This window comes from Antennarius striatus, chromosome 21 (assembly GCF_040054535.1).
Source record: "Antennarius striatus isolate MH-2024 chromosome 21, ASM4005453v1, whole genome shotgun sequence".
NCBI lineage: Eukaryota > Metazoa > Chordata > Actinopteri > Lophiiformes > Antennariidae > Antennarius > Antennarius striatus.
This window is the reverse complement of record NC_090796.1, coordinates 15,241,861-15,258,420: the sequence shown is the minus strand read 5'-3', so window position 1 is coordinate 15,258,420 and position 16,560 is coordinate 15,241,861. Positions and strand designations below refer to the sequence as shown.

General features: G+C 46.0%; 1 protein-coding gene across 2 annotated transcripts in view; it reads left to right on the top strand.

Annotated features, from left to right (window-relative positions):
- The first annotated feature begins 10,510 nt into the window (after positions 1-10,510).
- Positions 10,511-16,560, top strand: part of LOC137588470 (zinc finger MIZ domain-containing protein 1-like) — an 84,274-nt gene continuing 78,224 nt past the window's right edge. For both annotated transcript variants that reach the window (XM_068305581.1, XM_068305580.1), the window contains exon 1: positions 10,511-10,646. The gene's annotated coding sequence lies outside the window, so the exon portion shown is untranslated. The remainder of the gene's footprint in view (positions 10,647-16,560) is intronic.

The following is a 16,560-nucleotide window of genomic DNA, read 5'->3' as shown; positions in this document are numbered from 1 at the left end:
AGCGATGCTACGCCGCAGCCCACGGGGGACCCCCTCTCTTTTTACACCAGCCTGCACCATCTCTGCACAAAGGCAGCATGAAACGACGAAGGCAGGGAGGGTTACGGCTGTTTCACCCTCAAATGACTACAAATACTCAACATACACTCAAACAGAGATGCCGCGCGACTCCCCGCGTCTTTGTTTTCCTCACCTACCAGAAAGCTCTGCAGCCGTGAGACAAATTGCTGAACGGCATTAGCACTACAGTGAAGGATGAAAGTGCAGCGAGCAAGGCAAACAAGCATCCCATTACAACCGCCACTTAGCAACAAACACATCTATTACAGCAGCTGAGCGGGGCTGGAGGTGAGCCCGCACACACCTCAAAGGTGCCGCAATCCAGGGCAATGAGATTCAGGATGCGCGATGCTGGGAATTTCAACGAGAACACGAGGAAAAAAGGAAAACAAATGGCCCTCCTGCCTCGCTCCCTGCTGAGGAATCAAGGGCCACAGCGACTATTCACACTCCCTCCCTGAAAGAGTCTCTTCATCAGACGATGTTTTCTGCTTCTTTATCAGCAGCTTCTTTCCCAGCATCATTTTTTTACTGCCGACATGAGTGTGACATCACTTCCACTGAGACGCTCTGCTGGATTCATTGGTTCCGCTGGATCGCAGTGATTAATAGAGGTCTTAATAAACCGACTAGCCTCCTCTTTTATACCTCCATGATTCTACCCACAAGTTCTTCCCCGGGGCTGCACCTCACTCTGTGATGTGTGTCATATCAATCCTCAGACAAAAACCCTCCTTCTTCTTCAACACACTAATTACTGTGGTGCAAATCCTGACTGCTGTTGTCATGGTAATTGCCTTTCGGGGGCCGAAGGCACAGAGAAAGCTCAAGTGACTGAGAGGAAACGACAGGAAGTTGGGGCAAGATTGCCGCCCGTTGTGCGCCGACGTATGTCGTGTTTCGTCTTGTTTTACGGCGTGTACCGTCGGCAGTTTACCTTGACTGGAAATGATGGGACCGCCGCCGTCAATGCCGGGGAATGGATTTGATGCGGGTGAGCGGGGATAAGTGTCCATTCAGCGCCGAGCCGATTGCCAAGAGGTCCCCAGAGCGGAGACTGGCTAGTTTATCCGCCGAGTTTAATGGATGTGTCGGGTTCAAGGAGGGGTCAGGGGAATAGAAAGGACAACACATGTCAAACAACATATACAGGATGAGAAAAGTAGGATCATAAAAAGACGTTTATTGTCTGGGCAGCGGATGCATGAAATAAAAAGCCTCGCACCTTCATCATCATTATGGATCAACCGGAGACGCCTCTGACAGTTGGCACCGGCGCAACGCGAAAATGAGGAGCTTTCACTCCTCCAAGGTCTTAGAGTTTGGATCCTCGTTGTGTTTGCTTGCGTTTGTTTGTGTTTATCTCTTCGGGACGTCCTTGTTTGTTGTCATTCATCCTGCTGGACCCCAAGCATGGGTGGCTTTCTGCTGCGAGACGCTTCATCATCACGTCCCTGCTAATATCATTTTAATTAACTGCTGCTGCCTTCGTTTGCGCTGCCAAGTCAGGTTGGGTTGTGTTTGGATACCTCCACCAATCAGAGACGGAAGGAGGTCACGTGACTTGTTCGGAAGAAAAGTTGCCGGCGACAACTTGTGCAGAGTAAACCATCCGTCCTCTGATAGGTTGATCTTCATCATGTGACGAACACCCAACGGTTCGGACAACATTTATCCCACATATGGAACAGAAAAGTTAAGAAATTATTGACAAATCAATTTTTCACACAGATGATCAACCGAGAGTAAAAAAACAGGCTAATCATTCATGGATGGTGTTCGTTTCATCCATTACCTCAAAACATGTTTGTAGTAATTAAAGTTCGAGTTCAGAGAATAATCTCTGAAGTTGTTAGAAATCATATGATCCCTCATTAAGAGCTTCATCAGAAAATAAATTTAAACAGAGGAGCATTAAAATATTAGTTTCAACCTTGGGGGGGGATTACTGCACTTCATTCTAATGGAAAACAACGACTTTTATTAAACCTGATGACGTCATTGAGATTCCTTCGACCTGAGGCATTCCTTGTTTTTTTCCTGAACCAGAAAACTGATTCCGAAATCTAAGTCACCGTGCCGTCGCCCTGGCGACGCTCCTGTTCCAATTACAACTGATACCCTTGGGACAAAACTACAAAAACAAAAGTCAGACTCCATTTTCTTGCTCATTAACACTCCTTCCATGTAGAATAACGGAACCACTTTTCCGTTAATCTACATTATATTTCAGGCTACACTGCCTCCTACTGTCCCGGAAGACACATTGCAGCTTCTACAGGGTGGATTGGTGTATAAAGAACTTTTCGTGAAGCTTCTGCATGTTCAACAAAACCAGAGGTGGAATGATGATTTTCCTTAAACCCCTCCTTGCAGGAATTATAGACCTTCTAAAAGAAGGTGTAACACCCGGCCATGAGCACGCTGTAGATGAATAATGCTCCAACCAACCACACATCTGTTATCTATGTCAGGTAAACAGAATAATAACTACTATCCCCCTTTTGTGATGTGAATCCAATAAATCCCTTCCAACCTCATGAATGCTCCGACAACGCCTCAGAAGCAGAGGACGGAGCTGGCGGAGCCTCGGAATCTCTCCCTCCATGTTTTCCAGATTAATTCAAAGCATCCCACTGCTTGGGAAATGACAACACTGAAGCGACAGCCTGAAGTTACACTTTGATGGACACAGTGGTCTATCTCTCCCGTCGACTTCAGCGGTGGAATTGTGACCCCCGGTCATTCTGGCGGGGCCTTATCTTCGCCGGCCAAATGCAGGGAGTCTGATGGAAGGACTAAGGAGATGATTTGTGGACAGTCTGGCGTGCTAACAGTGCTAACGCTGCATGCTGTCTACGAATATACTGCAGAACTAGGGTGGGGGGGGGTCGCATCCAGTTTGATCAGATACATCAGATATTAGATGGATGGAATCCAACAGGGAACGCCGGGATCCTAACTAAAAAGTTGACTTGGGTGGAGCTGATGTCTCTTTAATTCAGTCAGCATCCTTCCTCATCGCTGGATCAAAGGTCACGTGTTTATTTATAGAAATTAAGCTTTGTGCATTCTTCTCTCATGAGAAACATAACATACAGAACATTCAGTCAACGGCGTTGCCAGGACACGAGCGTCAGCGTCCTCCATGCCCGACGTCAGTGACATGAGGAAGACGAGGATGACCCGGCTTCCTCCTTCAGAGCGGCGCCAGAGTGTTTCTTATCATTAAACATGTGGTTTTTATAAAAGACTTGCTTACATTTATTTGTGTGTACTCCTTTGTGACTTTATCTTTTATTAGATTAAACGACTTCTCTGAGGTCATTACACTGTTGATTCTCTCACGATAACATTCCTGTAATAAAACACATTTATGATTTTATTAACGATATTCTTATCCTCTCGTGCGTCTGCGAAGGAGTGCCTGAAGTGAAGCCGTCAGCTCCTCGGCGGGAAAATGCAGGATCCTCCTTTGATTCCATGCATGATAAGTGTGTGTTTGTCAGTGCAGTCGACGGAGCTATGCAGACGAGCGCCTGACGCCTGGTTGCTCTCTCTTTCGACATGTCAGGTGCCGTGTTTACGCAGCCTGTTGCCTGGCAACCGCTGCCAAACAGACCGGCGGATGAGGGAATCTGTAAAGCAGAAGTAGATGTTGTCATGAGGGCGTTTGTACGTGTGTGTGTGTGTCCACGGAGCATTTAACATCATTACCTCTGCCAACCAGAGCGAGGTTGTGTGATCACTCGTGTTTGTTTGTCTGTCTCGAAAACACGTCAACAGATTCTGATGATATTTTGAGAGGGGAGGGGCTTGGAGCCGAGGAGGAGGAGGTTATTGGATTTTCAAACTGATGCAGGATTGTTTATTCGTATTATTTTCTGGTGTTTGTTGACAGGATGCCTGAAGATTGACTGGGCGTTGGGCCATCGAGAGGCGGGGCTTCGGACCAAGATGGACCCTATTTGCAAGTTTCTCGTTAAGCAAAAGGCTACAGGTAAAAAAAAAAGAATTTCACTTTTTTGCAGCAAAAAAACAACAACATTCGTACAGAAAATCTAACTGTGACTTATCCAAAGTTGAGTAGGCGGGGCTGGAACTTACATTACCTGTGATTGGGCAAGAGGTGGGGTTTATCCTGGACAGGTTGTATGGACAGCTTTTCACTTCTATGGAGTATTTTTAGACCGTAGGAGAAAAGGTTTGAAATATTTAAATTACTATTAGTAAATGTCAACAACAAAACATTCACACTTTTGGTCTGAAGGTCAACGACCTTTGTGATGAGAACATCAACCCAAGAAGGCCCCAGGGCCAGATTCAAACCTAGAACCTGACCGATACAGGAAATACCACAGACTACATTCTGGACTAGAGCCTAGACTAGTATTTGAGGTGGAGGCTTGACTTGAGTCTAGACTAGAGTCTGGACTAGACTCTTGACTAGACTCAGGACTGGACTCAGTGGTGGAAGTTCGACTTAGTCTGGACTTGAATCTGGACTGGAGTCTGGACTAGACTATATGGTGGAGTCTGGACTGGAGTCTGAACTGGAATCTGGACTTGAGTCTGGACTTGGCTCTGGACAACTGCGATTGTCTCGTCTAGCCACTTATCCGCCTTGCAGGTTTGTGACTCTGATGAAGCTCATCTCAGCTGGCTATGGGTGAGAGGTGGGGTACAACCCGGATCGGACGCCAGCTCATGGCAGCGTGGAACCACCTCTTGAATCTGCAGGAACCTGATTCCTGGGAATTCAAGGCTGTATATTCACTTCATGTGAGATGGCGTGCGACGATACCTGCCGGTGGAGTAAATCATCAGGAGGGAATCACTCAGCTGAGCTTCTTTGATGAATAAACGCTGAAGAGATTCAACCTGACCTTAAGAAAACGTGACATTTCCCAGGTGAGGAGCCGGAACCCATCGTCTACGATAAGAAGAGAATCTTGCTGAAATGTCAAGGCGCCGGACGGACTGACAGCTCCATCATCAGGGGACCGGCTTCTTTCTTTATGAGCGAATATGAAACGGAAATGTAATTTACTGTGGTATCTCATTACGCCCTATAACGTCTTGCTAATAATTAAATGCTCACATTTAGCAGAAAACGACTCGTTGGAGGAGATCGCAAGCCGGGATTCTGACAAACATGCGACGCTTTGACTATAATTGACTTTTCAATCTGCCCTGGAGTAACAGGAGAATAATGGGGCTGGAAATAGCTAGTTAACCTCCTGTCAGGTGATACATAAAACCAAAACAGAAACGTCTTCATGGCGCCGCTATATAGCCAAAGCTTTTCCAGCCAGCGGGAACAGAGGGGTGTCAAAGTGTTAGTTGTTACACACAAGTGATTTTATTAAGTGGAACACCCGCTGTGAGCTCAATCTGTCACGCGGGGATTGTTTGACGCAAATTATACATAATTCCCGGCGCATGGCAACAGGTTCAGTACGGAAAAACAGCGCTGCTCTGTATAGGAAGCCATTAAATCCTAAGTCTTTGTGATCATCTAGATGTCTTTACAAGAATGAGTAATACAAGCTTCTATGAACAATATCCATGTTTTATCCTTTATATTACTTGATTTAATGCATCCAAATGTCGACAAAAATGAATTGAGACCACGTTTGTGGCTCTAAATTGCCCATAGTTGGATATGTGTGTGTTAAACCTGAAAAGGTGAAAAGTCAACTGGGACCGTCAAGAGAATCAACATTTCTAAATAAATAATGGATGTCCATAAAGGGTTAAGAGGAAGAAGGAATAATATTCAGTATTGTGTTTTGTGAATTTAAGGGAACGATGGGATTGATTCCTTTCTGGCTCTTCGCTGCCATTTTTCTCCTGATCCTGATTTTTGTGGAAAACTACCCAACAAATAAACAAATGAATAAACATCTGCAGGTGAAAGAGGAGCTAATGGATGATGAATACTGATATGTAGGAGTAATAGACTAAAGAACAACACAGTCCACACTTTTTTCATTTTATTCCAGTTAATCTGTCATGAAGAAAAACGCTGCCTTCAACTTGTGTGATGAAAATAAAAGTCAAGCTCACATTAAAGTCGCCCCAGTGATGTCATCCTCTCTTCTTCATCGCCATCAGCCCGGGGGAACCGTTTCTGGCTGCCTGCCCCCCCTTTTTGAGCACACACTGATTGGCTCTATCTCCCCCCTCCCTGCACCAAAGAAAAGCAGAGCGACTCGGGGCTTCATAGTAAAAAAAAAAAAAAAAATCTGGAAGAAGAAACGGGAGGCGGCAAATGATGGGGAGGCTTGGGCCCAACCTGCCAGCGTCTGTCGGTTCTCCTCCTGCCTGCCTCGCCTGCTGTAATGAGAATCAATGGGCTTTATCACATTTCCCTCATGTCTTTTTGTCAAACTGAGTGCAATCCACTGTTTGCAGAGCCTCCTCCTCCTCCTGATTCCCTCCAATCCTATTTGTTGACTCCCTTTGCTCAGTCTGCTGTCACCAGGTCAAACACAATCCCCATAATAACCCAGATGTTTGGAGAGGACCCCACCCGGGCCTGAGGGACGAGCATCTGCAGGTAGAATTTAACTCACATTTTCACCTCTCAGCAAAATAACCCGACGGATGTTCAGCTCTCAGGATAAGGAGACCCTCAGGAATCCCGTCCGAACCCTTCGGAAGCGCCGGCGAGCAGCGTGGGCTCGCCGTCCGCAGCAAAGAACGCCCTGTGAACACATTTGGACTGGAAGATGGCCAGTGGTTGGTCGGTTGTGGAGGATGTGGGTCGGTCTCTGGAGCCTGGCGGTTGTTCATTCATAAACCAGGTGGGAACTGTAAATGAAAACGCAGACGTCTCCCCGCTGACACTTTGAATGATCACACTGTTCTGTTTTTTGTGTGGCGGTGGGACGTCCGCGTCCAACATCCACAAAGTCAGGCTTTGTCTGGAGGTGGCGAATAGAATCTGGACTGAAAAGCTATTTTTGTAATCAGAAGTCCGGTCGGACCTGATGTTAAACTGGACGTGCTGGTTCAGTCCATTCGTCTTCATGACAGCCGTCTGGACGACGTCCAGGACGTCCAGACAATCTGGTCTTTAAGGGGCTGTAAAGACTGGACACTGTCCAGGACTGAGTTACGACCACTTTAGAACCGATACCAGAACTGGTAACTATCAGTACACAGCAGTATCTCCGCTGTAGTTTGAAACTACTAGGATCTAAATTGTTGTGTATGTCAACTAAAAAATAAAATTGTTGTGTTGTAATGGCGATGTTGCTCCACACGGTGGCGCTGTTTATGACCAAGAGCAACTGAGGACACGTTTTTGACCCAAACCAATGGAACATCGTAAAAATATATATAACTATCAAACAAACATTGAGTAAACAACACTAACTAACAGCTGTTCCCTGAAAAGGAGCGAACATGATGCTTGTTCATGTGAGAAAAAGGACCAATCAGCTGTCGGCTAGGCTACCATTGGTTTGGATGATGCAAATAAACAAAGGGGAGGATCCTCGTAACAAAAAATAATTTATTCAGAGATATTATTGGTTGATTTTTTTCCCCACTTCCTTAGCTGCTAAATGCTGCTAGCAGCTTTTCAAAGGTGTACCAGTCCCACGGTGAACAGTCTGTGTAAAAGGGGCTACGATCTGCTAGCATGGCTATAGACGTTGGGCTTAAAAAGAAACAGATGAAAACGGTGAACCAAAACAATGAGCTGAAAGACAATAAAACGCTCAAAGGGGAAGTGCAGAGTTGGGTGTAAGATAAAATGTTAATCATCACAGCTTGATATCAGCAAATTGATTATTATTACTCTCTTAAAGCCTCCTTAAGAATTAAGTATTTTTTGTAATTACTGGTGAAACAGAAAAGGCTGTCTACAGTGAAGTACGTTGGGTAAGTTCGGCACCTGCTGCTGCTTCACTCTCATGAAATTTTAAAACATTTCCTCTGACAGACTGCATGGTCTCCTTGACCCAGATGTGATGAGGACAGAGTCCCGTCTATATTTGGATGTCTGGCCTTCATGGCATCATCGGCAGAGATGTCACAACATCGTCATCAGGCATCTGACAGGATGCCCCCGTTCATAGGGGAGGTTTTGTGTATTCATCTGTAGTCCGTCTCAGAAGATGTACCTGTAGTTCTTCCTCTGGTGATATTTAAAACTAGCGAGAGCATTAACGTCTAACTGCAAATACTGTACATGTAGCTATAGGCTGTTCACTATCTTATGCTTTCACTTTAGATGAATAAATACTGAAGCTTCATGCTCAAATAGTGCGTAAAATGTAAAATGAATAAGTTCATTCTATGTGTGATCTGATTCTTCAGAAGCTGCAGACTTTAAAGCGTCTTAAAGGAACTCTATCTTTGGGGTTTATTGATTCGGATCGGTGGTGATGTCATACCGCGGTTTTTACCTGCTAGCCAATACCTTTAGCTCGGAGGCTAAAGGTTCAAGCTTCGCTACATCTTTTCAGATCAGTTACAGATCCTGGGAGACGTTGTCTGTTTGAGTTTTAAAACTAGTCTCCATCTGCTTCACATGGGTTTTTTTTGTGCTCTAAAGCGCCATGTTTTTTGGTGGACTTGGAAACCTCCCCAGATTTTCCATCGGATGGGAGGTGAGGAGAGGATGAGTGACTTTTCATTTCTGGGTGGTGGACGTTTCCTTTGAGATCGGGAAACTTTTGACCTATAGGACCAAAGACTCTTCAGTAAAATGAGCACAAAGTATTTTCTGGTTAACAAGTTTAATTTAATATTTCAACTTTATAAATTCCCTACACCTTAAAATGCAAATAGTCTGGGTAATAACATGTCAGTATGGTAGAAAATAGCTTGAGTACATATACTTAAGTTACTTTCAAACAGCTTAATGTCATTAAAAATCATAATTCAACATTAAAATAACTTTTAAGTTTATCAAAAAAGTATTACAATTTTCTATTTTAATTTATTAGTTTAACTTTTTTTTAATTTATGACTATTTCACATTTAGTTATTATTTATATATTCATAGTTTTTTCCTCCTCAGGCACCAATAAAGTATTTCTGGTAGTGATTTTTGTGAGGATACCTCCAGGAATAGAACTGTAGATTTTGGGTGAATAGTTCTTTTAAACGTGTTTCGAGTCGGACAGGTGGGTTTTTATCCTAAACTCATCCCAAACGGCGGCGCTCCGTTCGTCTGGACTCCAGCGGGACCTGGAGCTTCACGTCAGCCGCTTCAGGGACGCTCCTGCCGCTTCCCGTCACCTTTGAGCAGGACAAATGGTGCCTATTGTTCCAGGCGTTCCCTCCCCCTGCAGAGACAGCTGTGCTGGATATCAGGGGACCGTAAACGCACCGCCGGAGCCGAGCACCGCTCAGACTCAGCATGACGAGTCTGTCAGCAGCGGGACTTCTAACTTTGGGCTCCCGACCGGCGGCAGCGGAGGGTCGGAGCGGATGCTGCTCGGTTCAGTCGTGGCTGTTTGACGCTACTGCTGCGGCTTGCGCTGTCGCTGCCGCTACCGCTGTCGCTATCGCTGCAGATACGGCTTCGGCTGCCGCTACCGCTGCCGCTGCCGCTACCGCTGCCGCTGCCGCTACCGCTGCCGCTACCGCTGCCGCTGCCGCTGCCGCTGCCGCTGCCGCTACCGCTGCCGCTGCCGCTACCGCCGCCGCTCTCAAACATGTCTTTGTTATTCAGAGCTTTCCGTCAGAGAGCGGCGACCTGCAAAACCCGGAAGCCGGATCTCCGGGCGTGCGCGAGGGAGACGGCCGCCGGGCGTTTTTCTAATGTCAATTTTTATTTGACAGATTACACGAATATATATTTTTAACGGTTCATTTTCAGGCACGTCATTATAAAACGATCATTTTCATTTTGTGTTTATATCCACCTTTTCATTATTATTGTTTATTTTACGGTTTCCTTTTAGTTTTCTTATTTTTTTTTTATGAATGGAAATCAAAATGTTTTGTTGGATATTATATTCTCAGGTCTGTGTTTTTGTAAGAAAAAAAAACAAACCTTAATTCTTTATAGAGGCAGTTATGAACATTAAACGTACCTGTTTGTGTTATATGATCGAACAACAACAATGTGCTATTAATAGCACTACTAAGTGTAAACATTTATTTATTTATGACCTTTGTTTTTGTTTGCTGCTGCAATAATACAAAAATAATTGTTATTTTTGACCAGATCAATAAAGCGACACGCAGATTGTCTGATCTCCATATTAATACGAAGACCCCCCCCCCCTCATATCCGTCCTCCCTCCCTCCCTCCCCGGTATGAAGCGCTGTTGATGAGACGGACCGGATCGGTCGTCCCGTTAGATCCAGTCTCCCGATTTGCCGCGGAGCTGTCCGGCTCCGTGCTCCTGGCGCTAAAATCCGCTGCGGGTTTTGCGGGCCGCCGCCGTGCGTGAGTCCCTTTGGTAATAGAATAGCCGATGTAATTTGACACTTCAACTTACTGCGCTCTCTCCGAGTCTGTTCAGTTACTCACTGACGTTGAGCCAGTTCTCTGAGGGGGAAGATATTTAAAAACGGGAGCCGAACATTACCGAGGACTTTCTCCGCTTCATAACCGGGTGAGTAACTGTAAACTTAACGGCTGCGTCTTCCCGGTGTGGCGCTGCGAGGCTCCGGTGCGGGGACGGTTTTGTTTCCACTTTGGCTCAGATTGTTCCCAACAATAGAGTGACCACTTGAGCTGACACCGAGGCGCACGGCGGAGCCGGAATCACCCAACGAGCGGCGGAGGTTTTGCGCGCTGTTACGCGCCCGACCCGTGCGCCGTCGGTCGGGACCGAACCCGCACCGGCGGGCTGCCGGGGCAGGTTGTGCATTCGGAGCCGCGGCGGTTGTCCGCGGCGCTGGAGGAGGCTACATTGTGTGCGTTCGGGTCTGCAGAATGGATCGCACCGCGCGGTGTGCGAGGCGTGCGTAAAGGTTTTCTATCCTTTCTGGTTTGTGATGTACACAAAGCACATGGTTGGTCCGATGTGGGTCGGCTTGTTGAAGCCGGATTATTCCCGAATTGTCTTTTTTTTCTCTCTCTCTCTCTCTCTCTCTCTCGCTGCAACGTGTTGTTTAATAATCTGCCTTTATGTCATCACTGCTTCTCAAGGGGTCGAACAAGTTGGCTCCCCCAGATTCCTGCTGTCCGAATATGGAACCAGTTCGTATTTAGGGAGGGAGCAGTGAGGGAGGGAGGGGGGGGCTCCACTTGCTCTGCATCTGTCCAGGAAACCAAAAAAAAAAAAAAAAAAAGAAAGATGAGAGAGAGAGAGAGAGAGAAAGAAAGAAAGCATGGGGCCAAGTGGAAAAAACTCCTCTGCTCCCCATTCCAATGAAACAAGCTGTTTATGTTTCGATTGTTTTCCTGTTTGTTTGTGAAAAATCACTAACAAACAATCTGCTCCTTGTTTTTCCTCTGCTGTTGTTCGAAACTTCCTCCTCCTCCTCCAGCAGCATCTAAAACGTCTCTGATGATCACCTCCTTCTCTTTGTTTACATTTCTGTCCTGCCCCCCCCCCCCCCCCCCACACACACACACACACCTCACCCCACCTTGATGCGGGATGTGAAGCTGCCATCCTTTTTTTGCACCTGGCGCTTTGATTGCCCCTTCATGGGCCAACCTTTCAGTCCGCCTTGCATCCCGAGCGCTCGCCGGCGCTGGAGACGGAACGCTCAGGGGGAAACTTTCAGTGTGGATCAGACTGGGGGGGCCCCCTCTGTGGGGCCCCAGGTTGGGCTCCTGAATAGCCATGGGCCAGACCCCACCAGGCTGACCTTCTTCTATTCAAGTTGAGGATGTTGAAACACCAGCCGTCAGACAAAAGACACATTGAGACAGGGATCTAGAACCCAGCACGTGCGTCTGGGCCCTGAAGTAGACCATTTATTAAAGCCGACCAATCAGAGGCGTCGGCACATGGCGAGGCTTCTGGTGCTCATCCTTGGACAGAACCAAACTTCATCTATATTTACAACTTGTAGAGTCAGCTCCGGGCGTGGGCGACACGTTTTCGTCTGGACATATCCACTTGAAGCTGGAAATATCCGCGTCCACACGGGAAATAATCGAACCCTCAGATCAGAGAAGAGACCTCATTACCTCCAGACGCCCTACTCCGTTCTGTCCTTTCACACAGCAGCGTGGTGCTCCAACCAGAAGGATGATGTGACGGTGTGTAATGTCGTAATGTTATTGATTCCACCTGGGAATTCCTCTTGCGGCGCTCTAAGAGGAAAAAGGCGAGCGGCCGCTCGTCCTCCGCGGCGGGAGGTTTGTGTCGAGGTTCCCTTTGTGTCGATGGAGGAGATCCTGGGCTGGAACGACGCCACCGGGGCAGCTGGAGAATTTTAATCGTCAGGTTTATTTTGGTGTTTTAATAATCCTGTTATGACGTTTATGAGCAATCGTAGAACTTTATTTGAATAGAGCTCTCCGGCAGCGAGTTTAAGAAACACAGTTTGACTCTGTTGTGTTTGTTTTATGGCCTTCATGTCTTGTTGTGCAGCAGATTGAGGTAGAACACAACTTGTTTCACGTCTCTGAACTAACTTTTTCGTCTCGTGAATCTCAGAATAACTTTTTACTGCTCCCATCTCGATCTCTCAGTCGGGTCAGATTCCACCGGATCTTAAAGGAGCGGTTAAACCAAAAACGAAAACTTTCTCAGCCCCCAAAAATTACGGATAACGTTTCTTCTGCAAGAAATTTCTGAAGCGTGGCGGCAAAACTGCGTCCTCCTAAACCACTGAAGAAGATGAGGACTTGTTTAAAATGACTCTCTGGGATCCCAAGATGAGCTTCTGCTCAGTGAATTAACTAAATCAAAACTTCACGTAGGCTAGTAGGATAGTAGGTCACAAAGATAAGTTGGAACGACTGAAAACAAGCAATCAAACATCGGGAAACCAAAACCTGTCACCTTGTTAGTCAGGTTTGGATCATCCTCACTTCCATCGAAGTGATTTTGGTTCTAAAAGGAGGATGTCGCCATTGACAAGTTTTGTGTCGGTTCCCTCTGGTGCTGTGGGAACCAATATGTGGGCGTCGGTCAGGAGGACGTCCCACGTTAACACACGTGGACGTACTTAAGAAGGATGCAGCCGCTCCAAGTACCAACTAACTGGATGTACGGAGAATCGGGAAGACTGGAAGCAAGGATGGACGGCTCGTTGTCCCGTCTCCAGACTCGGCCTCTGTCCACCGTCCCAACCGATGCTCAGTCCGCCTCTCGGGATACCCAAACAAGCTGCATTCCTCACGTACGTGGTGATTTACGGCATGCTAACACGTGCGGCGACGTCCGTAGAGAGGATGGCCAGACTGTACCCGACAGCCGACTGTTGACTGTTAATACCAGGATTCTATTTTGAAAACACGGCTCAGGCGAAGGGAATCGCTGCTCGTGTTTGTGTTGGTGCAGCCGGGAGATACGGAGCGACAGGAGGGACGCCGTCGGAACGCCGTTCAGCGTGCAAGGCCACTTTGTGCGGGGTTTTGTTTGTCTTTTTGTACCAAAGTTGTGCACAGAGACAGTTTCAGGCGGGAGTAGATTGATAGAGGAAAGTAAACTAACTTTCTTTAGATTAATTCCGTCTTCATGACCCGAGAAAGGCAGACAGGATGAATTTAAAGCAACATGTCAGACTTGTTAAAAGTTGAGCCTGTGCACGTCTGACCGTTGTGCATATTAGCATTGGATTTAAACGCATCCTTTTGCCTTAATCCCATTGTTGACTCGCCTGCTAAGAGCTGAGTGTGTTATTTTTGCTCTTTTTAGGGAGCCCCTCTCTGCATAATCTCACTTAATCTAATCTATCCCCCTCTATAATAGACTGGGAATGATGTGACTTTTTAGGAAAAGCCTCGGTTTAGATGGCCCAAACGCACGAGCGTGCCGGCTTCTTCGCCAGCGCCTCTGGCAAAGCTCTTGTGAAAATGCGAGTGACCTCTGTGCCCTCGCCGCTCTGAACAATAGACCCGCCTCCTCTTACAGCTGCAGCGGCGCTGAAGGGGAAGTTAGCCGTAACGCAAAACACACATCTCATCATTAATATGTTTCATGCTGTATTGTTAGCTCGTTCTCATGTCAGCTGGATACCCCAGAAAAAAATTCCCTCTTTAGTTCTAAGATCAGTTCATCTGCAGTTTGTGATCATTTGCACGATTAATTGTTTTATTTTTAAAATTTGTTTGACCCAAATGTTAGTGAAAGAGGACAAAACGATCATTTGATGGATAAAAAATAGTTTCAGATTTCACATTAATCTTCAACATTAATTTGGAATGAAAAAATAATTTTGCAAAAAGTACAGTTCCTGCAGTCTGAATTTTGTCCCTAAAAGGTTCTTTTTACATAAAGAGAATTAAAAGTTCTTCAGGGAGCAGAGAAAGGATGCATGTCGATGATGTCATCAACAAGAAGAAGTCAAGCTTGACTTAACTTTATATTACAAGCTTGGGTATTTTGATTCTAGCTTGCTTATATGCAGATAATCAGCTTTCAAAAAGACATATTTACGTAATTTTCTTTGCAGGTCTTCTGATTTTTGAGCTAAATATGTTCGCGATCCTTCAATCTGAACATTTTTAGTTGTGTGCTATTACCTCGCAGGTTGCCAGGTTTGTGCACAAATCATTGAGTCATGTTTAAAATTCATGTCTGGAAAAATATTTGCTATATTTGTTATTTGCTGAGAGGTAAAGTCAAACAGTTGTCATGTGACTCGAGTCCATGCCTCAAGTACGAAGGATGACAGTAGATTAACATTCAGCTTCAGTTTATCCAGTAAAAGTCTGCTTCCAGCTTTGAAAATGATTATTTGTCAGTTTCCTGCTGCTGTCGATAAATAACTGATATTGATCCCTGTTGAATCAACAGCTGATCTCAACTAGGAGCAGAATTGTTGCATCATCAGGTTTCCTGGAGGACTTGAGAGTCAAAATAAACTCCAGTCTTTCCCTACAAAGGGTATAATTGGAGCCTTTGAGGCCCCCCCAGCAGCCGCAGCCTCATGCATGTTGAATGCGACATGCTGGGAAAAACACGCGGCGATGATGTCACAGCGCAACGTGCAAATGAAAGGATGTGGATGATGAAGAGCAGCCGGCGTCTTCGGCTTCATCGAGGCGCTTTATGTTTGTGGCGGGGGTTTACTTTCTACATTTCAAATGGGGACGTCTCGGAAGGTGTGATCTCACTATCAAATAAGGGCGCGGGAAAGACTCCCGGAGACGGAGATCCACACCTCTGATGAGTAATGAAGGTGATTCTGGGCAAGTGGTGGAATTACATTTAACAGAGCCCGGGGGGGTTCATATCTCATTGTTCTCTGACATGGAAAATTAACTGGGATTTACTAATACACCGGGAACGTCCTTCCCTCCATCCTCTCCCTCGCTCTCCAAGAAAAGCTGCGAGGTTAATCTCCCCCCCCCCCCCGGCAATCTCAGTCCTCCTCTTTCTCCCCACCTCAAACGCAAACGTCGGTTTGCTGGAGATGCAAAACACAAGTAGATGAAATCCCCACACATGTTGCGCGCTTGTTGTCGACACACAAGAGGCTCGCATTCAAATTTTTTTTTTTTTTTTGCATTTCGCTTGTTTTCCTTTTGCATAGTCGCCGTGACGACGCCTGCACTGACCCGGAGCAGAGAGAGGCTTTACCTCCCGTCAGCTCTGACTCGTCTCCTCTCGTCATTCTTAAGATTCAGTTACACCAAACCTCTTAAATCTGCTTCATGGGGTTGATTTTGGTTTGATTTCTGTTTGCCGTCATCGCAGGTTGAAGGTATTCGGGTCATTCTGGGATCAGTCGTCATGAGTGATAAATTAATTGTAGCTGCTGTGGGTTTTTTTTCTGTCCTTATGCAAGGAAATCACTTTTATTATGCTCATTAAAAGCTGTTAGAAGAGTTCACACACACACACACACACAAAAAAAAGATCTTTTCAAGTGGTTTAAATGTGGATTCACTCAGAAAGAAGCTGGAGCTGTGGACACAGTTAGCATCTATCAGCAGTTAGCATTTAAATCAAAAATGAAGAAAGTCATACAAAATAAATTTGCCTTGTTTGCAACTATGCGTTGAGAAATCTGATCAAAAAGATTTGAACACACTTTTGTGGAGTTTGGATGGTTGGTCTTTTAAATCTCTCTACTCTGTCGATCCAGATTCAGGGTTTTTTTTTTTTCATGTCTATCGACATTGTGATGAATTTTATTTACATTTTACTTTGTTCAGCAAAAACTTCTTGAATACGTGTCACTCAGACTGAAGGGATCCGTCGGATCAGAACCCATTCGGGTCTGGTGTTGACCCGGATAGAGAGGACATTGTCCAGATCGAGACCAGAATCAGTGTGTGTGTGTGTGTGTATGTGTGTGTGTGTGTGTGTGTGTGTGTGTGTTGACTCTGGTCTGTTTCCTCATCCGGCGTCTGGCGGGACGTCCCGTCTCAGCGGGACACGCTAACAGCACGAC